The sequence below is a fragment of the Amblyomma maculatum genome, chromosome 2 (assembly GCF_055883805.1).
Source record: "Amblyomma maculatum isolate TAMU_Amacu chromosome 2, ASM5588380v1, whole genome shotgun sequence".
Taxonomy (NCBI): domain Eukaryota; kingdom Metazoa; phylum Arthropoda; class Arachnida; order Ixodida; family Ixodidae; genus Amblyomma; species Amblyomma maculatum.
In genome coordinates, this window is record NC_139345.1 from 85124146 (window position 1) to 85150850 (window position 26705).

A 26705-nucleotide genomic window follows, 5' to 3' on the forward strand; every position below is an offset into this window, starting at 1 on the left:
GAGGGGCGACCGCGTGATTGCCGCCATTATCACACTGTTCATTGGTTGCCAGATGAATTTTACTTGATAAATCTGGCACATGAAGATGGTTTGAAGCTGGCAACTTGGATCGTGGGAAGATGGCGGCGTGCAGCTAACCGACGGCGGGCGGCTACTGTTCAGTAGGTGCTGTAAACAACGGCAGAATCGTCGCGTGTGGAGCATTTCTTGTGATATGTTGCGTCGCGTACCTACTGTAACATCACATAGGTGTCCTGATTCTTCTGAGTTGTTATCGCAAGGCCGGCTATCCCTGCGATTGTTTCGCGCTTCGCATGCATTTCGTCCGTCGAGCGCACATGCATCTCCTCTGTGCCCGATCACCTGAAAATATGTCAGAAATTTGCTTTGGTGCAAGACGACGACCACAGTATATTAAAAAAAAAACAGTGACGAATTCCACAGGAACGGTTCTTGGTCTATCCGGGATGGCTAGTGCTGCATACAGTAAATGTCAAAGGGTGCTCGTGCGTGTTTACTGTTGATCTGCTACGTCTGCTCGCAAACATGGTTTCCAATTGTTCTACATCATTCCTTTATGGCCAAGAAGGTGCCTGAAAGATTATATAATATGCTTGAAACTTGAAAACAATGTATAGAAATTTCCTACAGTTGTGTTATCGGCAGCGGTTTTTAAAACTTTTGTTCGAACCTTTGTTCATTTTTGACGCACTGAGCAGAAACTGTGCTGGCCACAATGATAAATTTGATTATGGCGGCGAACCAGTGAGAAGCTCGTTTCCCAGCCCAGCTTTCCCTCTAAAGTCTTTGTATTAACTCTATGGAAAACAAGAGCTGAGAAAGTTTCAGAGCTTCGTTCCGACCGGTCGAGGAGTCTGGCGCGCACCAATGACCAAAGCGCTAGCGTTACAGTGCCTAGAATATACTACTAGCATGGAGGAAGGAAACAACTTAGGAGAGGCCCTTGCCATTCCCAATTGGAGAAAGTGTGGCGGAAGTGACGTCAAAATTTAGGATTAGCCAAGTCGGGCCATTAGCAACGGCGACGCTGTTGCTTTGAAAACTCGGGCCACTAGCAACAGCGTTGCTAAGGGCTCTAGGTACGTGAGCCCGTGGGCGTCGCGGAGAAAGAAAATGCGGAGGGTAAAGAAGGAGGAGAGACGTTGCAGCGTCCGGTCGCGGCGCGGCCGCGCCGGCTTCAAAAAAAAAAAAAATGACGTCAGGGCCTCTCCTAAGTTCTTTCCTTGCTAGCGTGGTAACACCTGGTGCCGGCTCATTCCGCTCTCAAATGATGTTTTGTTTCCCTTGATCGGAGGTGAACTTTCAGGCGTACTGGGAACGTGCACTTTGCAAAATGCGTGTGTACCGGATAAATCTTTGTTATAGGTTAACTGCTGGTTTAGCAGCCGATTAAAAGGTATGCCACTTGCCGCCCACAAGCAGCAAGCAACGCCAGCAAACTAAATGCACGTCCTCGACCCCAGGGTAGAGCTCATTCTGCGAATACCGCGCAGGAAATACCAACCATGGCTGTACGTCACGTAGCAGCTGGTGAAGCCAAAGGCCAATGCCTCGGCCACCACTGGAATAGCTAGCTATCTAAGATCGTAAAAGTGCGTCAATAAAAAAAAGAAAAAGAAAGACGCCAGCCGCTCGGCGCACTCCTGAAACTAGCCGAGGTGAGCATGTTTTTACAGGGGTCTTTTTCAGCATAGGCCGGATATCAAATCGCTTGCGAAAGCAACGCTCAATTTTGTAGGCATGCAGTTATTTAGAACTTTGCACCGTGCTTCAATAAACATGCATCACATAATCTACTCTTCCCCGCCTGAAATTTGAAATTTTATTCCACAACAAAAAGATGCTGCGAGGAGGACAGGAAAAAGCTGTGTGAACAGCTTGAAAAGCCCAGACCCCCAGCACACGGGGTAGGACAGAAGCGTGCGGCAAGAGAACACAGTCGGATATGACATCGTTAAAAAAAAAAAAAGTAAGTATAAAACAGGCAAGAAGAGCAAGAAAATCATATGACAACATTATATAAAACAATAAACGCAGCTCCTTTAATGATATATCTGATATGTCAATGTTAGCATCCTTTATCATGTGATTCAGAAGTGTAGGCAATTTAAACTTTAACATTTGATTTCCATAATTGGTTCTACAATTTGAAACATACAACACCTCAGGATGGCGCACATTATAAGCAGATATGTTTTTCTCCAGCCGTGCTAGGGTAGTGATGGCATCATTATTTTTTATTAAACTGAGTTTATTTAAGCGGCATAGTCTGCGATCGTTCATCGATGCAACTTGTATAATGTAGTACTTCTTAAATAGGTCTGCTGTGTGGAAGCGATGTGGAACTTTACAGGCGAGGCGTAAAGCCCTTTTCTGCAAAACAGTGAGTTTGCTAATATTTTCGACTGTTGTTGTTGCCCATACAGAAAACGCATAATTTAATAAAGAGGAAAATAAAGAATTATATATGAGCCTGTTAACAGGTATAGGAACAGCCCCAATTGAAGAAAGCGTAACAATGCATTTAAAAAACGCATCGCCGTCGTATGCCAACACCGGCACATGAATCCAAACAAGCAAAAAACGCAATTATCAGGGCACCCTATAGTAAAGCGGGTGACGATGGACAGCTACGTTCGTAAAGAATTAATAACACGTCCAAATCCGAGGTAATGCTCCCGTCGAACGGCGGCAATCAGCTTCAGTTGAAAACAGAAAAAAAAAAGACCACAACCACCGAAAGCGCCGCTTGGCGGACAACTGATTTACGATCCGGCGCACGGGCTCGGATGGCGCGATGTGGAAGCAGCTGCCATCTAGGAATGCAGGGATCTGCGAATCCGTTATTCGTCGCCATCTGTGTGTGTGCGCGCGCGTGTGTCTACGCAGCGTTCGCGTTCACCACGCAAGACCGGCTTAATTGAGAGGCTTAGCGCGCGCGCACTGGCCTCCGCTGCGCTGACGATGCTGTCTCGAAAGCCCAGCATGTCTGGTTATGAAAACAGAAAGGGAAATAAATATTTTTTTTTAAATGAAACCTCGGTCTTGCCAACTTCGGTCTTGCCAATGTCGGTCTTGCCAACTTCGGTATTGCCAACTTCGGTATTGCCAACTTCGGTATTGCCAACTTCGGTATTGCTTAACAGAAACGTGAAATGCAAAAAAACGACAATTGAAAGAAAAGTATGACGCAAACACATTAAAACCAAGACCCACTCACGGGACGGCTGAGCGCAGGCATCGAGGGTAGACAGTTTCCTTTGGTGCTCATTATGCACGGCGAAAAAAAAAACAGGTAAAGAGGGGGAAAGGCCAAACAATGTCGACCACTCTCATTGTATTCCTTATGCGTACAATTACCGCGCACGCAAGTGCACATTCCTTTCTCCCAGGTTTCGTTCTTCGAAAATTTCTCGGGTGAGGGTCGCTTATACCCTCTACGCAAGGCAGATGCGGATCTCGGCTTTGGAAAAGCATCGTAGCGCAACGCTCGCTGCTGACCTTCCGCGCGCACCGCCGGGGGAAGAATCTCGACTGGCTGGCTAGCCAGGCCCGCCCGATTAGCAAGGACGAAGACGCAGCCGCGAAGGGAAAAAAAGAAACGGTTAGCGAAGAAGCTCACGAGAGAGGTGATGCTCGCGCCCGCCACCTGAAACAAAAGCAGCAACAGCGGCGCCAAGAGAAAGCGGGACTGCAGCGAGCCAGCTCGTACGCTATCCGCCACACGAAATTCCGTGCAGAGGGCCGAGCCGAGGGAAGGGAAAGTCGGAAAAACCGTGGCGCGGATGGCGCGCACGCATTAGGAGAATTGGCCGCACGTTCTCTCAGTCCCTACCCCCCTTCGCGGCGGCGCAGGCACTCCGGTTTACGCCAAGTTAAACGCGTCGAATCTGATATTCACGACAGTCGTAACTCAGACACGGAACGAGGAGGAGCGGGAACTAACTACTCGAAGGATGCCTAAGCGAGCTCCGCCAGCACAGGCGATGAGTATAGTTAAGGCGCGTCGGTTCGCGCAGCGCTGCACCGAATTGGTGGCTTACCGTACGCTAAAGGCAACGTCAGCATCAAACAAATGAGCAGGGCCGTTGCCGACGGCGCGATCGGCAGCAGGTCCGCATTCATAAGTAGCACCAAACGCGCGCGCACCTCGGTCACTTCGGCGGTAGTATGAAAATGAAGAGGGTGGAAGCAGAGGGCACGGGAGCGGAGGAGGAGGTTGCTACGACGCGAAAAAGAGTAAAAGCGCGCGCTTCGAAGAAGCTCCAGCAGCAGCAGCAGCAGCAGCAGCCAGAGGAGGAAGCCTGCCCGATGCAGCAGCGTGTAAGCAAGCGAAACGCAAACGAAAGAGACGGCGCTCGGGTTTCGCGGAGCGACGAGACTCGAAGCTCGGCAACGAGACACGGCGGTGGTGGGAAACGAGAAAAACGGCGCTGTCTTGGAGGAAAGAGAAGGGGGAAGAAATGCAAAAACGGCGTGAGAAGGACGCTACAGGGGCCCGCGCACTGCAACGCATGTAATTGCACCCTGAAGTCAACGTGTTAGCGTTATCACAAAAATCTGATGTGAACGACACACACACACACACACACCGGCAAACAACACGAACGGTGCAGAGTGGCTGGAATAATAAGCTGTTACGTCGTAATAAGCTCGAAACTATATTTAGCGTACAGGCAGGCGAGTTAGAAAGCTGGTTTAGGCGACCATAATTTAGATGGGGACCATAACTAGTACAGTTTTTGCGACTGCTGTATTGCAGTGCTATAGAAAGAGCGCCGCTGGCTCTAAGCTTGGCCTAATCGAAAGCAAGAACGAGAGCTGCAAAGTGGACAGAGAACTGCAACGTAAGCACGCAGCAGACAACGAAGAGCCCAGCCATATACAAGCGACGCCGGATGGCGTAAGGAGGACAAAACAGCAGTGCGATTGTTTACGCTTGCTAGCCTGCAACACTCAACTGGGAAGCGGGAATGACAATGTTACTTAATCTGGTCGACTTGATAGCAAGTTTGGCAACGGGTACTCGACCGGAACGACGCATAGGCGCGGAGAAAGCGTGCAGGGCCCAAATGGAACAGCCGCGTGCGGCACCGACTGAGACTCCTTGACTGCGGAGCGCCACAGGCCTTTTATTACCGTCACTCATTAACGGTGGGGAAATTGGTCAATCAAGTGTAGTTACCAAACGTGGCATTACGTGCGTTTGCCTGAACAATACGGCGCCTATACCGACTGGAACAGCGACTTGTTTTGCAACATTTCGAGGAAACTACAGATTTTTGCAAGTACCACGCAACGCTGAGAAAAACAATGTAGAAAGGGCCAGAAACTAACCCCTCGACCGATGTTATTCGACCGTAACAAGCTCACCAGAAGAAGAAACAAACCTACATATGTAGCTGGATGGGATATTATAATAGTTATAATTTATAAAGCCATGCTTGCTGCTTATACCAGCCACCTCGATATACGCACACCAAAATTGACACACAGAGGTATGCCATGCAGTTCTTGAACTGGGACCTGCGCGGTAACCTGCTCTATTTCTTCTTATATCCAAGTCCGCATGTAGAACATGCACGTACCTGGCTGGCACATGACCAGTCTGTGCCGGGCGTGGAATCGGTGCATGCACACAACTCCTCCTCATATTCGGACACAAAACCAGTTGAGTGTCGCGATAGTATGTTGTTTGTAAGAGGCACTGCAGTCAAGTAAGAATCAAGCCAACAGAAAAAGCAAACGTTCCCAGGTCGCACAACTCTGCGTTGCGACCTTCTAGAATTCCAGATTGGACCGCCGAAAAAAAAAAATGCTAACGAAACATCTATACCCGTGTACTGCGCGATGTCAGTGCACGTTAACGACCTGCAAAGGTCGAAACTATCCGAAGCAGTCCACTACGGCGTCTCTCATAACCTGAGGCGCTTTGGTATGTGGAACCCTCTGAACCAAACCAAACTTAAAAAATCTGTCAATGAAAGTGCTGCGCGCGAAGATAAACTTGAACGAGACCGCCAATACACTAATAATAAAGTCGCGCTAGTTGCTTGCTATATAGACTGCACATAAAGCCTGCAACTGTGTCCTGCGCTGCGTCTCACTCCCTCCCTCCAACCAACGTGTGTCATCAGTGCTGTGCTGCATAGCCTTTGTCAGCGAGCCCGCCTCCCAACAACTTTTCTGATTAGAGCCGTAGGCGGGAAGGGAAAAAAAGCAGAGCCCCGGCACAGACATGCATAGCGCAGCGAGCAGGATATATCACACTAGCCTTTGATGAACCAGGGTATCCGTATACACACATCCAAAATTTCATGAGGACGTTCGACCATCAGCGAATGAAGGAGCGCGCCGCAAACGAGATGCGGATGAAGGAAAGCTCCGCGAGGCGGTCCAATATATCGGTCAAACGCGTGCCAGCGCGTGGTGGAGCCTATTTATAACGGACTCGTCCGCCACATGCACGCTGGAGGACAATTAAAACACCGGCAATGGCAAAAGAAAGCGCTGCATGGACCGCACGTATTCTTGGCAAGACGGAAAGTGTGTACTACATACATACGCCGCTCCAGCAAGCAACAGTCCTATTAGCAACGACGGCACACCAGCTGCGCTAATCGAGACAGGAAAGAAAGAGACGCTCGTCACTTTTCACGCGCTATGAAAGCGTCGGCCAGCGGACAGGCCGCCGAAACGGACGCGACGTCGTCTCCGATGATAGCACCCCGCCGCCGAGATGGGCGCCGCTTTCACGAGCCGCATTTTTTTAACTCGCAGCAGTAAATGGGGGATACGGCGAGGAAGAAAAGAGAAAGGTAGCAGTAGAACATCCGCGTTGGCACGCTTTTAACATAAATCAATGTAAAAAAGGCGAGGTTCGACTGCGCTCCACGATGGCTTGCATACTTGAGAGTGCAGGAACAGTGACTTTTTTTTACATGCGCGGTATCTTTCCCTATATATATACACGCACGACTTCTTGGGCGTTACGAAACTGGGCGCTGTTTGTTTCCTTCTCCAGCTGGTTGTCTGTATACGCCCGCGGAAAGTGCGGCGCGCGTAACAGCAGCCATAGGAGCCCGAACTTTCAGCAGAGCGTGCCGCGGCAAGTCGAAGAAGGTCAGGCGCCGAAAGTAGCGTGTGTCGTGTAAGGCTTCCTTCGCGTCGGCTGTATTTGAAAACAACGCGACAGAGAAAACTCCCCTGCCTGCACAAACGTCAGTGAGGCTCTTTATCTAGTGCGTCGCCCTTGCTTCCGTATATACATGAACCTCTCCAGCCACCAGACGGATTCGTGTCGTCTTCCCCCGCCTACAAATTTTAACGAGAGCCATCCAACCGAGCAGATTCCCAAAAGCAAATCGAGCGTTTCCGACAGGAAACCTTCGGCTTTCCTGTCGCCACATGCAAGTCTTGGGAGTCGCGAATTACAACGCCCGTGCGCAGTCGCAGGCGGGATGGGAGACTGGTAACCACACCACGCCATTTTCGAATCTGATCGCCTCTCGACATCTGCACCCACCGTTTTCACATACCGAAGGGCAGAAACTCCTTGCCCGAGACTCGGCGGCACGACGCATGACTAAACGGCCCAGCGCGGATCCGTGCAGATTCCCTGCTATCTTTATCCCTGCCTTTACGTTACGCATTCGGAACTAAAGTTTTCTGTCCTCGTGGGGACCGGTATTTCAAGCAACTGAAGAAACCCAGGAAACTTCCAATTTCGTTTAAGAACTACAGAACTATCGCACGTAGCGGTCTCATTAAAGCCGTAGTCACCTTAGTTACGCCATTCAAAAAATAGAGCAACCAAAGCAGCGTGACAAAAGGCAAGAATGAGCCGGATATCCGATTAGGCAACACGGTACGATTAATCCCGCACGTGGCGCCGACAAATCGACGCAGGAATGCCAACACAAAAGTAAGGGGCCGAGAACAAGGACGTCAAAAGTGGCGTAGCGCAAGGCCCCCTCCGAAATTCTACACAAGGTCACGGAAATACACGTACCATACATAGGCCTATGCTCCGTCCAGCATGTCATTGGACCGCAGTGAATGGGAGGCAGGAAAACGGGGCGGGCGAGGAGGCCATTAAGGAGCCGGTTTCTCGTTCGTTACTATTAGCTCATTCCGTGAGAAACCACCGGCAAAGGCGCTCACGCCTCCTAGATTACCGTTTCCATCTTCCCGCACTTTCCAGGCGGGAGTCCAGGCAAACTCGGCGAAGCGTACACAGAAATGCAACGACAGAATGCAGAAGCGGCATGGCGAGACGAGAAACGAACCCCAAAAGAGCGCGCAGAGAGAAAACAAAAATTAAATAGAAACATCTAGTGACCCCGTCGCCGCAAGATGGAGGAAGCGAAGCCGTCACTGTCGCCTTCGGCACTCTTCCCACCGGGCGGACCTGCACGGCGACCCATGCAGCGCCGACGACGACGATATGCATGCGACGTAACCGACAGAGCCCGGTGTGATTCCTCCTCCGGCGAGTGGAAAACCAGAACGGGCAGGGAGGGGGAAAGAGAAAATACAGCAAGATCAAGGAAAAAGCTTGATGATGCGACAGAGGAGGACGACCAAGGAGGGGGGGGGGGGGGGGGGGACGGGCCAGAGATGGTGTCGTACCTCCATTACTCTTTAATTGGAAAAGCTGGGGCCAAGACGAAGTGAGTCTACGTCCTTTATATCTCCTTGTTCATCGCGCACGTGGCGAACGCCGAAAAAAAAAAAAAAAAAAAAAAAAAAAAACCAGCGGATGATACCAAGCACGTTAGCTGAACAGCAGCACACACGAAACCACGTTATCGGTATTCTGCGTCCGACAGCGGTCTTTGCTCCAACGGTACTGCCTCGAGCATGAGAACACGTTGGAACAGCGTCAAGATATCACCATCGACTTGCCGACTGCGCACGAAAACACCGGGCCTCGCAAAGTACGGACAACCTTAACCACCCAGGGTAGACTGTTGCCTGCACTCCTTTCACCGCGTATCTCGAGGATCCCGCAGACCGAACAGGGCAGCACCCATGGAGTGAGCAATAAATAGTGGTAACGACGGGAAACCAGGAAAGCAAAACGAAGCCTCGGCACTACTCCCACGTGCTTGCGCTTGGCGCGTGGTAGCTACAACTACTACTCTCGCGTTACCACGAACGGTTTCACAACTAGCAAGGGCGGATGATGCCCACAAAAATTAACAGAGACCGTCCACAATCCAGATGGGACCCCGATAACACCTCGTAACAAACGAAGCAAGAATAAGTAAAAGGAAAAGAAGTGGAAAGGGAGGCGCCCAAGAAATGCCCCAAAGGGAGACGCGGCAAGGGAGAGGAGAGGGCAGCCGTAAATGCACGCCCGATAGCGGCAATCATAAAAACACGCAGGCTCGCGCCATCAAGCGCTTGCCACGGGAGCAATAAAAAGAAAGAAAGGGGGTGGCGGAGGGGTAGCTAAAGAAATGGGAGGGCATGGAAGGCGAACAGAAAAAGAGGGAGGCAAGCAGTGGCGCTGCAGCAACCGCCGCGTACGGCAGCAGAGGGCGAAGTTCGTAAACCGGAAACTGTTAAGACACACCGTCGGGCTATTTCGGTTCTTTCGGCGCAGACCTCGGCCCGATCATCGCAGCGCGAAGCAGAGGAGGGAGCGCCGCCAGACGGTGCGCGGACATCTGGCGGCCATCTTGTTGTTAACCGTCCATCTTTGCCCCCTTCCCCCACGCACCCTGCCCTACGCTAAGAGCCCTTTTCTTTTTCATGCAGCGTCGCGGAAGGCGCACCTCCGCACACTGTATGCCCGCCGAGACTCGGAAACGCGTAAATTACGCCACGTCTGAGCACCGTCGGCAAAGATGGGAAAATCGAGCGATGGGAAGGCGTGCTGGGGCTCGCGTTAGCTAGCTAAGTGAACCGACAGGGTGGGTGGGTGTGTCGGCTAAAATGCATACGGCTGCTGAAAATCAAAGGTACGAACAGCCGATTCGAGGCATCCGTCACCTGGCCGCAGCAGCTGCAACCAGAATCGGGAATGGACGGAGTAGGTCAGACGGACGGCAATGCATGAATTCTGAAATCCGAGTAATGACGCAGGCGTCTGCGTACAGCCGTATCAGTACTACTCCACATAACAAATTCTAGCATGGCAAAGTTGGCGTCCCCCCCCCCCCCCCCCCCATCTCAGAAATCTCGCCCCTCTTTAAATCCACCCAGTCGCATTGCTCAATTTCTGCGCCGCCGCTGTTTTCACAAGTTCACGCCTTCCCTGGTGCTCGGCTTCCCAGGAGTTAAAAAGGTCACTTGAGCAAAAACTGGAGTTGGCCTGCACCGAGAGAATGCCACTTTCTAATCAATGAGGTCCAAAAATCGATTCTTATAAGCTGGATGCGACCAAAAATGTGCAGGTCCCCGTCCGCACATCAGCGAATATTTCGCATGCCAGCAAGCGTGAGACAATATCATTTTTTCTGGTGCGGGTAACAGAGTTTACTCTAGACCTTAGCCTCTAGGATTCGCCACGCTAAAAGATAGCAACTAGTCTTTTTCGGTAAGGGCCTCGCCGAGTTTGAATTGACTCGAGGGAGGATTTTTAAATCTTATTTTCTCGGCGATACACGCGTCTTTTTGTGCCGGACAAGCGTCAGCGTGCCCAGAGACAGCCAATATTGTCATGTTTTTTTTTTGTTTTTGTTTTTTGCCGATAATAATCTGATCGAGCTATCCTCAGTATCCCTTTAAATGCACCGATTTTTGACCCGATCTCGCGCAGGCCAAATCGACCATGGCGCTCTCTTGCAGATCAGCTTCTCGGGCGCCACTGAAATTATAGCCGAGCTTCGGTGCATGCTCTTATGATCAAGCGAACAAATTTAATTCACACGCGGCGCGAAAATTCCAGAGCCTTTGTCACCCGTTAATAATTAAGGGGGTATTATTAACGATGCGCCCTTAACGGTGCGCACACTCCCAGACACCCTTAGAGTGAGTGGGGGTAGCTGTTCCGGTCGCAAAGGAGATGCCCTCGACTTGCGTGGCAAGCTCAGCCGGAATTCAACTACCTTGTAGTGACAGAAGGGGGGTGGTCGTTTGGTGCCCAGCGGTCGCCGGTTCAAACCAGAGTAAGGATCGGAGTCAGAGGTAACAAACAAAACCACAATTTATGCACAGCAAGAGACGATACAAAGGAATACACAATATCACTTGAAGTACAACAGACGAGAGGTTCACAGAATACAAACGCTAAGCATGCAATTACACAGGTATCCAATAACGTAGAGGCTTTACAACAGATGAAACACGAGAGAGTACATAAACAAACACCAAATTGTTCACCGGGCACTGTTGCAGTCCGACGCCTCAAGAGTCACGATGTGGCCGCCATACGAGACGAGCGCCGCTCCCTTGAAAGTCCGTGGGCTTGCCAGCAGCGGGTGATCCCCGGGAGTCCAGCCGAAGCGCGAGCACGTCGCAAAACACTTGACGAACTGAATGACTGACTGACTGAACAAGCGGCGCGGTCGCTTTAAATAGGGCGCGCCGCGTCTGTTTGTTAATACGCGCCAAAGCTAGCGCGCACACACACATAGCTTCGCTGGTTATAGCTCCCTCTTCTCCTCCCGTCGAGCCGCGCGTCGTCATTGGCCAGGTCCCATAGAACCTTCTCGAAAGGCCTGGCACATTCCAGGCCGATGAACCACCGTCCTCCCCGGGCAATGGGGAAGAGGGTCACGGCAACGCGTACAAAGCTACGCGCTCTCCCGCGCGGGGAAGGGGCTTTTCTCTCCATGCTCTCCACGCGACGCCGCGCGGGCCTCGCGCCGTGCCGGCTTGACGAAAATGGGCGCGATTTCGTGACACTGCCCCTCCCTTAAAGAATATTGTCCCACAATATTCACAACAACCACGAACATCGCGCGCACGTGCATGCGCTCACAATTGTAGGGGCAAATGTTCACATCACACATATTGCACAAATTTCACAAACTGTAATAACGCCTTACGAAATTCACACATCAATGCCATGAAATTCACAAACATAGCAACATACTGTTGTTGGATACATGCCAAGTATCAGTAACATAGAAACACACAAATATTCAAATGTGCAGCACCCAAACCTAAGCCATGCTTTCGCCTATATTTCCACACTCGGGATGCACCTTCTTGGAACGTATCGGTTCCTCTCCAACTTTCAGATACGCCAGTTTTCTTTCTTACGAAGCACTGGTACTTCTTTCTCACGCGTGTCCTGCTTTTCTTCCTCATTCGCGCTTCGATCTTCCTTATATTGTCTATTTGCCGATCAGAAGTAGTTTGGCCCTTGTATCTGGGGGCCCTAACACTACGCTCGCGGAGAGAAATGTTGTCTGCAGGCCTAATATTATTCCGTGCCGGCCGCCCAGTTTCTTCTCTGTTTGAGCTGTTCTCCTTGCGCTTCAAGTCCTTCAGTAAGTTCTTCCTTTTCTTTCTTCTTGACTTTTCCGGCTCCATTTCACCTGACTTGGCAGGTCTGAAGTTGTTTCTTTTCATTTTCACTTTTATTCGCACCTTTGTCCGAGGAACGTTTGATCCGGTTTTACCCGCATAATCAGAACATTGCTGTCTGAAAGGAGCGTCTTTTTGAGAACTTTGTTCTCCCTCAATCCTTTTCATTTTCTTTCTTTTCTTTGCGATCTTAAGTCGTACCTTCTCAAAGCAGGACTCATTTTCAACTAGGGACTCATTATCCTCACTTTTGGTTACCTCCTGTTCCTTAAAATGTTTCTTGAAACTTTTCATTGCAGTGCAGTCTTCGCTTTCTTCCATTTCTGAATCCTCAAGGTTAGAATCTGCACTGCCACCTTCATCCCAGCTTTCGTGCTCACTGCAATTTGAAGTCTCCTCATCCCGGTCACTCATGCACTCAGCCATGGTGTCATTTAATGAGGAGCTACAATCCTGCCCTTCTTCATCTTCAGGCTTTGAAAACACCGAGGTTTCTGGCTCGACATCTGCCGTTGCAGCTTCTCTGCAACCTGTCGTCTCGGAGGGCACAATCTCTTTTTTCTGAGAATTATGAACTTCAGTTCGGTCATCTGAAGTTTCTGTTGCAGGAACACGCTGATCCACAACCTCATTCTGGCTGCTGGAGCCAGTTTCTACAGTACCAGTGGCTGTCAATGTATCGCTTGGTTCGCTGTACTTTCTAATATAAGGAAAGGTAACCTCCGGAGGCTCGGTAATACCTTTCAAACGCCGAACTTCAGCCAGCTTTTTGAGAAGGATATCTCTCTCTTTTAAGAATTCTTTTTCTTTTTCTGCCTGCTTCCTCAGCCATTCTTTTTCTCTTTCTTCTTCTTGTCTCTTTGCCTCTGCTTGTTTCCTCTGCCATTCTCTCTCTCTTTCTTCTCGTTTTTTGAGCCATTCTTTCTCTCGTTCTTCTCTTTGCCTCTCTCTTTCTTTCTCAGCCTCTTCTCTTTCCTTCTTAGCTTGTTCTAGAACCTCTCTTTCTTTTCGGTCCACCCATTCTCGCAGTTCAGCTCCTTTAAGACCCTTCTCTAGGCCTAAGGCAATAATCTCCTTGATATTCATCTTCAATCTGAACTGCCTAATGCTGACACATAGCACTCTCAATGGACCTCACACAACCGCTTCAGCGCGGTACCTCTCGTTATCGCTCTGCTGTTACACTGTTTACGACCTCTTCGTAAACTTTTCCAACTCTTTCTCCGTCCTCTGAGCTTGAATGCACCAAACGTCCTGTCGCGGACGCCAGAATAATTGTCACCCGTTAATAATTAAGGGGGTATTATTAACGATGCGCCCTTAACGGTGCGCACACTCCCAGACACCCTTAGAGTGAGTGGGGGTAGCTGTTCCGGTCGCAAAGGAGATGCCCTCGACTTGCGTGGCAAGCTCAGCCGGAATTCAACTACCTTGTAGTGACAGAAGGGGGGTGGTCGTTTGGTGCCCAGCGGTCGCCGGTTCAAACCAGAGTAAGGATCGGAGTCAGAGGTAACAAACAAAACCACAATTTATGCACAGCAAGAGACGATACAAAGGAATACACAATATCACTTGAAGTACAACAGACGAGAGGTTCACAGAATACAAACGCTAAGCATGCAATTACACAGGTATCCAATAACGTAGAGGCTTTACAACAGATGAAACACGAGAGAGTACATAAACAAACACCAAATTGTTCACCGGGCACTGTTGCAGTCCGACGCCTCAAGAGTCACGATGTGGCCGCCATACGAGACGAGCGCCGCTCCCTTGAAAGTCCGTGGGCTTGCCAGCAGCGGGTGATCCCCGGGAGTCCAGCCGAAGCGCGAGCACGTCGCAAAACACTTGACGAACTGAATGACTGACTGACTGAACAAGCGGCGCGGTCGCTTTAAATAGGGCGCGCCGCGTCTGTTTGTTAATACGCGCCAAAGCTAGCGCGCACACACACATAGCTTCGCTGGTTATAGCTCCCTCTTCTCCTCCCGTCGAGCCGCGCGTCGTCATTGGCCAGGTCCCATAGAACCTTCTCGAAAGGCCTGGCACATTCCAGGCCGATGAACCACCGTCCTCCCCGGGCAATGGGGAAGAGGGTCACGGCAACGCGTACAAAGCTACGCGCTCTCCCGCGCGGGGAAGGGGCTTTTCTCTCCATGCTCTCCACGCGACGCCGCGCGGGCCTCGCGCCGTGCCGGCTTGACGAAAATGGGCGCGATTTCGTGACAGCCTTCGTGGCCAACTCCTAGCTCTCCCTCCTCGTTCCTTACCTACTGTATGAAAGAGCACTGAACAAGGGCAGAGGGAAGGGGGGGGGGGGGGGGGGGGTGGAGCCTCAGTTCACATGCCGAGCCAACGTTTCGACAAGGGGACTTGTCTTCGTCTGGGTGCTGGTCAAAATCCACTTGTCGAAAAGAATTGGCACTACCTGCGAACTGAGGCTCTACCCTTGTTCAACGCTCTTTCGTACCGTGCAAGACCATCTTCTTCCTCTCGTTCTACCTGGACCCTTACCTACTGGTTCTTCTGAGCGATGAGAATGTATTTAACAGAGTTTTAAAGGAGCCCAAAACAGACGCCAACCATCTTTCACAAAGGAGTTGCCGAAGAACCGAAGCGGTACGTCGATCAAGAACCGGAACAACGTCACAAGTGCGAATGTACTACACTGCAAGCGTTGAGGACAGTTTCCGACACGGCGCAGCGCGCACTGGCGGAACGACGACCGCTGCTTCTCGGAACCGCCTTTCGCGCAAGCAACAGGGAAGTCTCCACTCGCGCGTCAACGGAGGCTGCAGGATGTGGGGAATTAGTGAAGGACCGTTCATGCTCCACTTGGGCCGCCGGTCAATGCTGCCGCGGCGAGCGAAGCCCTCGAATGCACATTCCTCAACCGCCCCCTCCCCGGCAGCGAGCGGGAGGCTTTTCCGCCTTCCTCCGGTTCCAACAATGACACGCGGGCTCTCCCTCTCTACCCCAGAGCAGGAGCCGACGGCGGCACGAGAGCCGGCATCCCGGTATTGTTAGGTCCAGCGCACATATCGGCCCGCAGTCGTCCATCAAGGCAGCCGAACGACCTCGCGAAGGTCGCTTGGTTCCGGCGCTCGCTCGGGGCTGCCGGTCGCACCGACGAGGCGGCCCACTCGACGGCGAGAAATAGACAATCCTTTCGCGCGGAAGAGCCAGTGGGGCGTAAAGAAAAAAAAAAAAAGAAAAAAGAAAGCTCGCAGCTGCCGCAGTTGTTTAGGATAAGGTGGAAAAAGCAAGACGCGTCAATCGAAATCATGTCCGCGAGGCGTATGCGGGCGAGACACGAATGGGTATTTCGAGTTAGGATGAGGCTCCCTCTGACACCTTATACTAGCGCCGTCCGAAAGCAAAATTTTGCGTCACTGCCGTGGGCTCATTCAAGCATCGCACTATAACTGTTTACAAGCACAGTGTCCTGGAGGATGGAGGATAGAGCCTACCAAACCCACTCACGTCAAGGAGATTATCTCAAGTGTCACGCTCAAAACCGCACAGCCGCACTGCACTTCTTAAAGGCTCGCAGGCAATTCATACGCTTATACAACTGTAGTGCTGCTCGAAGCCCATTATCGTTCCTTTCCTCAGAACGGTCCAATCTCGCAGGTCGTAAAGCGTCGACCCGGCTCTCACCCGCCTGCCGTTCAAGTGTCACCAAAGGATAAGGAAATACGCGCTTGTCACCCATATTCGTGCAGTAGTTACTCAGCAAAATGCGCACGACAACCAGCTAGCCACAATATGCCACGTAATTGTATCGCATACTGTTGGCGAAACGTCACTGAAAGCTATGCTCAAAATCACCTCAAAACGAGCGGGACGAAAGGGGCACACAAGTAAGCACGCACTTCTTCAGTCCGGTCCGTTTTGGACATAACTTCCAAAGCGATTACATGTTCCCGGATCTGCAGGATTATAAGGGAAGCACGCTGGGCCGCAGAGGCTAAACTATTAGAGTGTTGGTTCAAGTTCCAAGTGGTTTGGTTTTACCGGCTTGGACACGTTCGAGGGGGGCTGTTTGTTGTCAAGCGCAACTCGTGGAAAAAATTCCGGCTCACAGTTCATCTCGCGTAAATTGGAAGGTCTCAGTTACGCCGGACAAGAAAAAGGAGTACATATTCGCCACAACGGAGTCTCATGTCGCACCCGGTGCCTCGTTGCGATCAGGCGAAAGGAACTGCAGAAAGAAGCCCGGCCGAAAATCGCCAATAGTGGGCGGTCCGGCCCAGTTAGCGGCCTTAATTGCAGCGCGTGCCTACAGAGCGGCGAACAAAGCACCGCCGAAGAACGCGTGAAACAGCACCGAGGTGGTCGCCGCTAGCTGCCAGGTGGCCCGCTGGCCCACTTCTCGCTGCTCCGGCGACGGATCGGCGCCGCTTCCTCGCAGGCTGGATGTACGGCTCAGTCCCTCGTCGACAATGAACCGCGCCCAACGACGAACAGAGTGCACGGAGCCCTATGAAACCTAACAGCCCGGCGAAACGCTGGACGCGCCGGAAGGAAACGTGACCATATCCGAGTGGAGTTCGCTTGTTGACGCGAGTTAACCACACGAATGGTTTTCTCCTACAGTCCATCCCAGAGGCCGGAACCCCACTGTATCGACCTCTCTTAACGATACCGACGAACATCGTCGATCAGAACGACGCTAGCAAATAAAATATCCCGCACAATTGAAACCCCCACGAAAAACGACCTCACGCAGAGGTCATCCGAGTCAAGGCCTACGCCTGAGAAAATGCGTAGTATAGAGAAATGACTCTCCAGAAATAAAAATCTTCCGTCTGTCATGTGGCGCGAGGCCACTGCTGTGTCTCTCCCTCACTCTCCCCAGTGGAAGAAAAACCCCAACCGCTTCCTCTCCCTGTCGCGCACCACCAAGCCGAAGCGAAGCGGCTCGAGACAGCGAGCAGAGTGACACGAAACAATTCCGCAGCTCGTCATCCTCGGAGGCACCCCGAACCAAAGCCGCTTCACAAGCCAGGGAGACCCACGCCACCGAGGGGGCGGCAAACGACCTCGCAGGGGTCAGAAGACAATGGCCCCCTACGAGAGCAGGGCAGCGGGAGCAGCGGCGGCCTCGGAGCGGCCTGCCCGCGACCGCCAGTTGTACCACTACTACACGCTCCCGAGGCTGGGCACGCAAGAGAGTGCACCCCGCAGCGAGCGGCCAACCGACAGCAGCAGCTCTTGATGATGATCGCCCTCAAGTATATAAACTCGGATTCGACAAGCTTCCCCTCCCCGCTTCAGCTTCACCTCGAAGCCGAATGTCAGAAAGACCAAAGAAATCTACTGACCCTCCTGGCATGCCCACCGCGTTCGGTGGAACGACCCGATCGGAGAAACGTTTGCGAAAAGGAAGAAACGGAAGCAAAGAGATCGGCTCCCGCTGTTCTCAAATGTGGTGGCGGGACAACTCATCACTGCGTGGACCATCGTTACCGGGCTCTCCACCTCTCCTTCATCCTCCCTTCTTCGCCCGGCGCGTTCACTGTTTGCTCGCCGGGCCATCCATCGCAAGGACCTCTCCTCCTCGACTGAATTTCCCCGCGTGGGACAGTACACACGCCAGCGCGCAAAAAGTGGGTCACGCTCGCTAGCGGACACGCACTGGGAACAACGGCAGAAGCAAGACTTCGGCATATCGGGGTGTCCTTGGCAACCTGAAGGGGGGGGGGGGGGGGGGGGGTAAGCTTCAATTATAGAGCGCCGGACCATTCTGTATACGCACCTGCGCGAAGGAGAGTGCACAGCGCTTTGTGCCCCCTTTGCTCTTGTTCTTCGGAACAGCAGCTTGAATGCAAATACCAGGGCGCCATTAGCAACGGGTCGATTAATCAATTCCCCACACAGCTAGTCGCTGGAGATCATCGAGGAGCTGCTGAAAGGAAAACAAAAATACGCCTGCTTTTCGAAAGCGTTCAATTATTGTGAGAGGCCTGTTTGTCGACGATCCCAAGAAACCGAGATATAAACAAAAGTTTCGCCCACTTGCACACGCTACCACCGTCTACATCGGAGGCTCCATAGTCTTGATCCAATGGAGTTTGCTCCGCACTATCTTCTCCCCAAACGTGGACATGGAAAATCACGAATATAGCAGCAATGCTTCAAAATCTCCGTCACTAGCTTTTATTTCTTAACCTGCATACTTTTCGAAGAGTGGCGCGTGCGTGGGACCCCATGCTACACGTCACCTGAAAGTAAAACTGGCTGCCAGGAATAATTGCGTTTACTCGCCATGCGCATGCAGTTAATAGTTTTTTTTTTCTTCCTTGCGGCGCTGTTATCACTTTATCAACACACAAAGAGAGCTGCCTGCTGAGTCGTGTGCGTTAACAGAGAGATATCGCTGGCCACAAAGCACGGCATCGCGACATCCCCTCCCCTGATCATACGAGTCCGCCGACGAATTGACCCTGTAATCAGGCGCGTAGCCAGGAGGAGGGCTTATGGGGCTCTAGCCCCCCACGAAATTTTTTTGTACTGTCATACACCGCAGACCAAAACAGCTACCAGAGCCGGAAATCAATCTGGACTTTGTCTCCAGTATGTCTTTTTCACGCTCAAAAAGAGATTTCTGCGGTTATAAAAAAAGCGAAAGGTGCATTTAGTTTTCTGAAATCATCCATCGGACCATACAAAGGAGGCAAGCCATACTACTAGATAAGCTGATAAAGCACGCAGGGATGGAATGCGTGGGGAAATAATTAAAAAAAAAAAAAAAACTAGGAGAGAGCGTGACGCCACGTGCGCAGCCTCCACAGGCCAAACTCGATCTTCTGACGCCGCGCTGTCTTCTCCGTCTCGGGCCTCTTGTTCGCACTGAATCTCGGTGTTTTTATGTTGAAGTGGTCTGCTGAGAGTCCTCGTCTGTTCGTAACACTTTAGTTTGTTAGAGTGCAGCTGCTGCATTATAATCAAAATTATAAGCACACTGGAGAGAGTGCAGAGAACAATTTCATCCGCGGGTTCGTCAAGAACACTATACGTATTCGAGCTAATGTTAATTGTATATGGCTGAAAAACTGCCTGTGAAGAATTTTCAGTTCTGCAATTGTTAAATTAAACGAATGATTTTCGTCTGAAACAATTCATGTGCAGGATACTCGATGGATCACGAAAGTCCCGAATGGTACTATTATTCCGTGCAATCTTTGCATCCCGGCATGCAGAATTTATGGTGCAGTTGAGAGGTGACAGGTTGGCGACAGGTATCTCGATACTGAGGAGGCTGAGCAGCAACGTAAGCCCCCCTCGAAAAAAATTTCTGGCTACGCCACTGCCTGTAATAGGCTATGCACACGAGTGTAGACAGCTACTTCGCAGCTTTTTACGAAAATGTGCTGAAATTAGCACCGTCTACTTTGTTTCACGTGAATTTATATTTTATGTCGCTAGGAGGGTGCTTTTTTTTTTTTTTTTTTAAGCCACTTAGCGAATGCAGGAAACGGTTTGGTTTGTGGGATGTCCCAAAGCGACTCAGGCTACGAGAGACTCCGTAGTGGAGGACTTCGGAAATTTCGACCACCTGAAGTTCTTTAGCGGGCACTGACATCGCACAACACACGGGCGTCTTGCTTTCCGCCTACATCGAAAAACGGCCGCCGAGGCCGGGATTCGATCCCGCGTCCTTGGGAACAGTATAGTCGAGCGCCGTAAGCACTGCGCCACCCCGGCGAAGCCGAATACAGGAAATAATGATTCACAAAACACGGCACGGTATCACGCCATCTGCCATTTTCATACCTACACATTTCGAAGCCAGTCCAATAATTTTGTAGAATTTCCAGCGTCGTGCGCACTGTCGAAAATGAATTCGATTCTCCGATTCTCTCTAATGTTTTGGTAATACTCGCATTTCAAGTTAAGAAACCACTTTGACATTATGCACGAAACTGATACAGGTGCCTGTGGAAAACTAACGGTTAGGGAAGTCAAAAAGTAACGGCCGGATGGGTAAAGGGGCGAGCTGACACCATGTTACTCGACTCAGATTCGCGCTCGCACCTTCATTTGCTGGTACTTTATCGCCATCCGCCTGTCGTGGCGTAGGCTGCTGGGATGCGCAGGCCTTGTCAAAATCTCGGTGGTGTCGCCTGGACACACTATTTAGTCGGGGAAATGTTCAGAAATGCAATCCTGCCGAAATTTTTAAACTCGATTTTTCAATATACGGCCGGCAACAGTGAGTCAAAACTACGTTACCAGCCACTAGACAAAAAGTTTGGTCACTAGCTAGACTAACATCCAAACTTTTCGCGCTTGCTAGCTTACTGACGGCTGGACAGCAGCGCGGCCGATAGTGAAGGCGCCAGGACGGAAGGAATCTTCCGCCGTGAGATAACGCTGTACACACGCAGCGGAAACTGCGCGAACGCAGTGGCTCGTTTCGGAAGAGGGGAGAGGTATTTGACAAGTGTCGCATTTCCAGAGCAACAACGAAAAATATCAGAGAGCATAGTCCAAACGCTTCACTGCGGGGAGACTTCGATTCTGCCAAACCAGCATGTATATTATTAAGACTAAAGGTGCGCACTGGTCAACCGTGTACTTCATCTTCTGACCGAAAAGAAAAAGGCTGAGGAGAGCTGGCAAATGTAGGCGCCCGCACCTACGTCGTCTGTCTGCAGTACGCACGCACACCACCGTGCCTAAAATGATGAACAATGAGCCCCCTATCTGCACCTTCATACCCATATTATGCATACAATTAAAACCCTGTGCGTTGTCTGTCAACGTCTAACAGGTACCAGTCTTTTCTGCAGGGACGACATTTTCTCTATGATAACACATTGTTTTATTTACTGCGGTCGTGTGTCGGTCTTTGTGTGCGGAAATTTCAATCCGCGACCCCAACGAGCGCTGCAAGTGCCTATTCAGCTGTACCTCGGTCGTGTTCCTTTGACCTGCGCGAAACAGCAATTGTTTTCTGATATACAGTGCAGAGAAACGAGGAAAGCACCGCAGGACGCAGGCAGCGATTGAGTTCTTTGGTGCCACCGTATGTTCTTCGTGCATCCAGAAGCCATGGCTTCACTAATATTGCCTTAAAGACCCACTTTTCGGGTGCATTATTTAAAGGGTCAGGCTAACTAAGAAATGAGTACTTTTTTTATTATTATGACAGATAAGGTGTGGGGCAGTCGCCCCGGCCGCCTAGGAAGCGCGTATCAGCCATCGCACCATCACGAAATAAGCGTATTTTTTCTTTCCAGAAAGTTGTTCGGTTAGGCATCTTGTCCGGTTACACGACAACCTTTAATAACACGCCTCGCACGAAACCCGCACACACGAATTTTCTATTACATAACCATCCTATATAAACCCCAGAGGGTATAGATATATGTTGGTATTATCCAACAACGCTGCCTTGCAGCTCCGAGTACAGCAGCGACTTACGAAAGGAATTGTTCTAACCACTCCCTTACTAGGTCGCTACTAAGCGATTTTCAACTTCGGCACCTGTTGTCAGTAATCTCAACTGCAAATTCTGAACAGAGAAGCTTCGCAATTATTTGAATGCTAATTAGAAAAGAAAAAACAACGTCGTATTTTATAAATTTGCATGCGCATCAGCCCTGGGGCCCAATTCTCGACAATTCGCCATTTTGTTGAAATTGTGACGTACGCGTGACGTGTGCAGTAGGACGGTGCCAGGTAACGTAAGCACACAATCAGGCTACGTATTCTGAAACACGTGACTGTTCTGAGAACCAATCAGAGAAAACAAAATGGCGCCGACCGTCGGCCATGTCTGTTGAGAATAGGGCCCCTGTTGTCGGTACTGTTGTAAAAGCTGCGGCTCTCTCTCTCATCTCCGGCCACCAAGACAACAACGTAATCTTTTACTTCGAAGGGACGCGGAGAGCGGACAGGCGGCCACTACCTGCAGCTGTTGCGCGCATTTTGTAACAAACGAGGCAGCCGACTGCTGTTAGACGAACAAACTGCACCAGAAGCAAGCAAGGGGAAAACGTCGCAGATGTTTTAGTTTGGCTGTTTTAGTTTGGATGCAGCACTACAAAGCTAGGCCTGTCAGATCGGTATTCACGAGCACAGAACAGTGTTCAACGCACGCTATAGCAAAAAGGGTTCACATCACTTAGGCACATGTACGCGACAGCGACTTTTCGCTAACACTTGAACTAAGGAAAAAAAAAAAAAAACTGCTTCGCAGCTATACCTTTCGCACTCACCGTTGCATAACACACCTACACCGAATGCAGAGAGATTTAAAGCATGCTCCGTTGCGTCTGGATGCTAAAAGAGAACAAGCCAAAGAATGAAAAAAAGAAAAGAAAGGCGGGAAGAGGTGTCATTAGCAGTAGTAATAGGTGGGTGCTAACGGTAGATTTCCCTCATTGTCTTTCAACACCATCATGGTGGGTATCCCCTGAACCACTGATCTGACTGATTAGCACCGAGAAGTTTTTCGGCTTAGGAGCCCACCATTTTATCGTTATTCGCAGGGCACTGGACGCAGCGCAGGAAAGGTTTCCTTAAAGAATGGTAGGTTGTCGGCAACTCTCCCAAGTTCAAAGAGGGATTTTTAAAAAAAGATTGAGAATTTAGAGGGATGAGGAAGAAAAAATAAGCTGCTCGAGTTAAGATTCAGATAAGCGCGGCGGAGAACCAATAAAAGGGGATGACGAGAAGAAAGAAGAGAGGAAGGCCGCCAGCGGAGGGAGTTGAGCAATACGTTACATGCGCCAGCCTAAAAGCCTGCGCGCAAAGGGAACCAGTATTGCCCGGGCCGATAAAAAGGAAGATACAAAAACACGCACGGCGAGATATGGACGACTGTGCGCACACATACACCGCTGGCTGCAGCAGTGGATCAGTATTGAAATTCACTGGACGCCACCAGGAAAAAAAAGAAAGACGTCAGGAGCCAAGCGGCATGAATTGAGGTCGGCGGCAGCCAGCCAAGGTATGCAGCCGCTGCGGCCGCAGAAACAGCAACGCTAGATGAGTGCTCTCTCGTATACGGGGAAAAGTTCCGAGGCACTGCTGGCGCCGCCGCTGCAGCTGCTTAGGGCCAACGCAATAAGAACCAGCGGGCGACAGAACGCAGTGAATACGCAACACAGCCCAGCTCGACAAAAACAAAACCTGGCGGCGGCGGCACGGACCAGCTGCTCGTAAACTTCGCCCAGAGACGTGCGTAGCAGCAGACATCGGCACAACGGCCGCCGCCAGCGCAAACGGATGGAGACAGGCTGACATGAGTCATAGTCAGCTGCAAGCTAGAGTGTAGTACCCTGACCAGTGCTCTCTCCAGAGCTCTTTATTTACAGCGCGGTGATATTTTACGGCATACGCAGCCTCTTCACGCAAACTGTACAGCTACTGCTGGGCTGTAGAAAAAAAAAAAAATAAAAGGCCTAAAGGAGGCGAAGGTGAACTCGGCGACAGCGCGTGCCTTCGGGTGAAATACATACTGTCGACGAACGTCGACTGGCCATGAACGACGGTTGGTCAAGGACCGATTAACTGCTAATCTACACACGGTGTCATAGGAACGATGGCAGACCAGCCAGGGCAGTAAATCAGTGAGCTGTTGCAGTACGTACTACAACACGTGCACACATATATGACAACAACAAAAAAAACATAAGGAGGGAGTGATGGCTTTGCAGAATGCAGTTGAGGCTGCACAGAACTATTAAAGGGGCGGCCCAGCTAGCTGTGCCTGATATTGCCAAAAGAGAGAGCGTTAGACATAAATGAAGGTAATTGAGAAATATCAGCGGATGAAATATACTTAGAAATCCCACTCTTAGTGCAGACCTTTGATTGTCAGAGCGTTGCCGCAACGGTCCCTACGACCGGACTTGCCGTTGATAGTGCACCTTTACAAACAATTACAGTTCCGGCTCAAAGCTCACATCGCTGCACACCTTCCCAAAAGTCAGCGATCAACTAAATAGCAGATGCAGCCACATGAGCGTTGAAAAGGTCAGCGATAAGATGTTGCAGCAAGACACAAGTGGCTTTCCTGGAAAAGTACTGAATGCCACAAGGCCTCTTACATCGCTCACGCCGGTGAACGGGAAAAGTCTGTCAATTTAAATTACTCGCAGAGGTTCGTGCCTTGAACCTACTAACGCCTTCGTACAGGCAGCGTAACTGCAAAGTAATGGCATGACAGCAGTATCCTGGAGAGTCAAACTCTGAAACAAGTCCGAGCAAGTAAGCGGTTTTTAAAAGGTGCCGGGAAGATTTAAAGCTCCGCCATTGCTATCGACATCACCGCATCACCACGCTAGCCGAATGGCCGCACTGGTAGACCGTACGGGGCAGCTAACGCTAGGGCAGTTATGCTTTCATTTTAGCGCAGGTTCACGCCCCTCGGCGATTTCGCCATATCCACATGTATCTGTCGTCCGTTTCGTACCAAGCACACTGAGAGACACTGCGAGCTGCAAGAAGCCAGCGTCATTCATGATCCAATGCTCTTACCTGCAAAATCGCTAAAGGCCGACACAGATGGTGAGCTGAAGTTTTCCAGAGGCGGTGCACACAAGAATTACTCCAGTCGAACTCGGAAATCCACGTCGAGTGTGCGAACACAGGCTATACCGGCGGCGTGCGAATGCAGCGGTGGGAACACGGGCGAGCTCGTTGTCTAGTCGGCACAGGGTACCCTCCGAATCACGAACAGAAAACGCACGCAAACGACAACACTGCCAGTGCCGGCACACACTGTCCCGCGTAGAAGACCGTCGCTCAGTGATCACGGGACAACCGCATCAGCTGCACAGCCATGACAGCGCTGTAGAAACGTTCCAGAAGGGTGCACGGCGAGTGAACGGCGTACAGCGCCTGCCACGACTGCTCGCTGGCTCAGACAGGAATAATAGAGCCGCCGGACCGTTCAGGTTTTTCTTCCTCTCCGCGAGGCCACGATCGCAAGGGACGCGCGTGAGTGTAGCGAGACCGCTCACAACCGCTCCGCGGCGCCGCTTACTCCGCCATCTATGAGGAGCGCGGCAAAATAACACAGGACCAGCCGAACCAGCTGACCGGGGCGCCACGTTTTAGCTACGTTTTTGTTTCTTTTGGCTTTTGGTGTCAAGAGTTAAAGTGAATTATATAGATCACTATACTAGAATTGCGCGAATCGCGTACGAGTCTCTTCCGTAGCTACTTTTCTAATTATCAGTTGTATTCGATAGCAGTAGCTTTTACTGCTAGTAAGTTGCGGTCCTGAATCTTTAAATTATTTTCAAGATTTTTTTGTAAGTTATTTTAGTTATTTCCGACGGAGGCCTCTGTCTGTGAATTCTGCAGAGGTGCCAAAGCACCTGGTATGTGTGGCAGAGGGCAGCTGTGCACCAGGAGCTGGTGGTTGAACCTCAATTATTCAATCTGTTTCAGAAACCTTCTGTCATCGAATCAAACGCGTTGCAACCAACCTCCTTGGTTGGTTGCAACGCGACACGCCTACGACGGTGTACGCGGGCCACTCTCAAGCAGACCGACATGTCCTGCTGTGTACAGCTGTAACGCATGCATGAATAGATGGCCGGAATTCGAACAGCGACGGCGAGAAGGGTAGGCAAAACCAGATATGCGGCAAAACGTGACGATTGCCATTCCGAAATTTTTTCGGGCAGCACCATAAACATTGCTGAGCACTTAACGATCGAGAAACACGCTTCCTGCGAATGCAGCTCCTATTATGCCGAGAATTTGTGCAGAAATTCGTTCCTAGTAACGGGGTGGGCCTATTTTCCAAACAGGAGTTGGGTGCACCGTGCAGCGCTGGTCTCGCCTAGCCTGTGCAGAGACGCGTGAGTCATCTGTGAACATACCTTGACACACTACCCCTCCACCACCCTTCCCTGTTAAACCATGACAATGACAACACGAAGCTGGCGAACCTGGCCGTGTCTTCTCTGTTGAGGCAAGCTGGAGGAGGCGGGGCAATATAATGCGTCCATTCCGAAGTCCTAGAAGACGCTAACACTGTACGCAATTATTGTGCAGTAGTTCGTTGCCTCAATGAAGCGAGGGGCGTCGTTGCCTGGAAAAGCACGGGCAGCGAAGTTCTTCCCCTATTTTGGCGTGGCATCCCGGAGAAATGGCGGCCAAGGAGGCTTCGCGCATGCGCAGTAGTGCTGCTTGAAAAAAGTCTCTTAACCCTGTGCAGTCTGATTACCTCA

The 26705-nt window shown here is 50.9% G+C and overlaps 1 protein-coding gene across 1 annotated transcript in view; it reads right to left on the reverse strand.

Moving 5' to 3' along the window:
* Nucleotides 1-25497, reverse strand: part of LOC146199185 (serine/threonine-protein kinase 17A-like) — a 232938-nt gene extending 207441 nt beyond the window's left edge. Inside the window, exon 1 of the mRNA XM_084594649.1 lies at nt 25000-25497. The gene's annotated coding sequence lies outside the window, so the exon portion shown is untranslated. The remainder of the gene's footprint in view (nt 1-24999) is intronic.
* Between the last annotated feature and the right edge of the window lie 1208 nt (nt 25498-26705).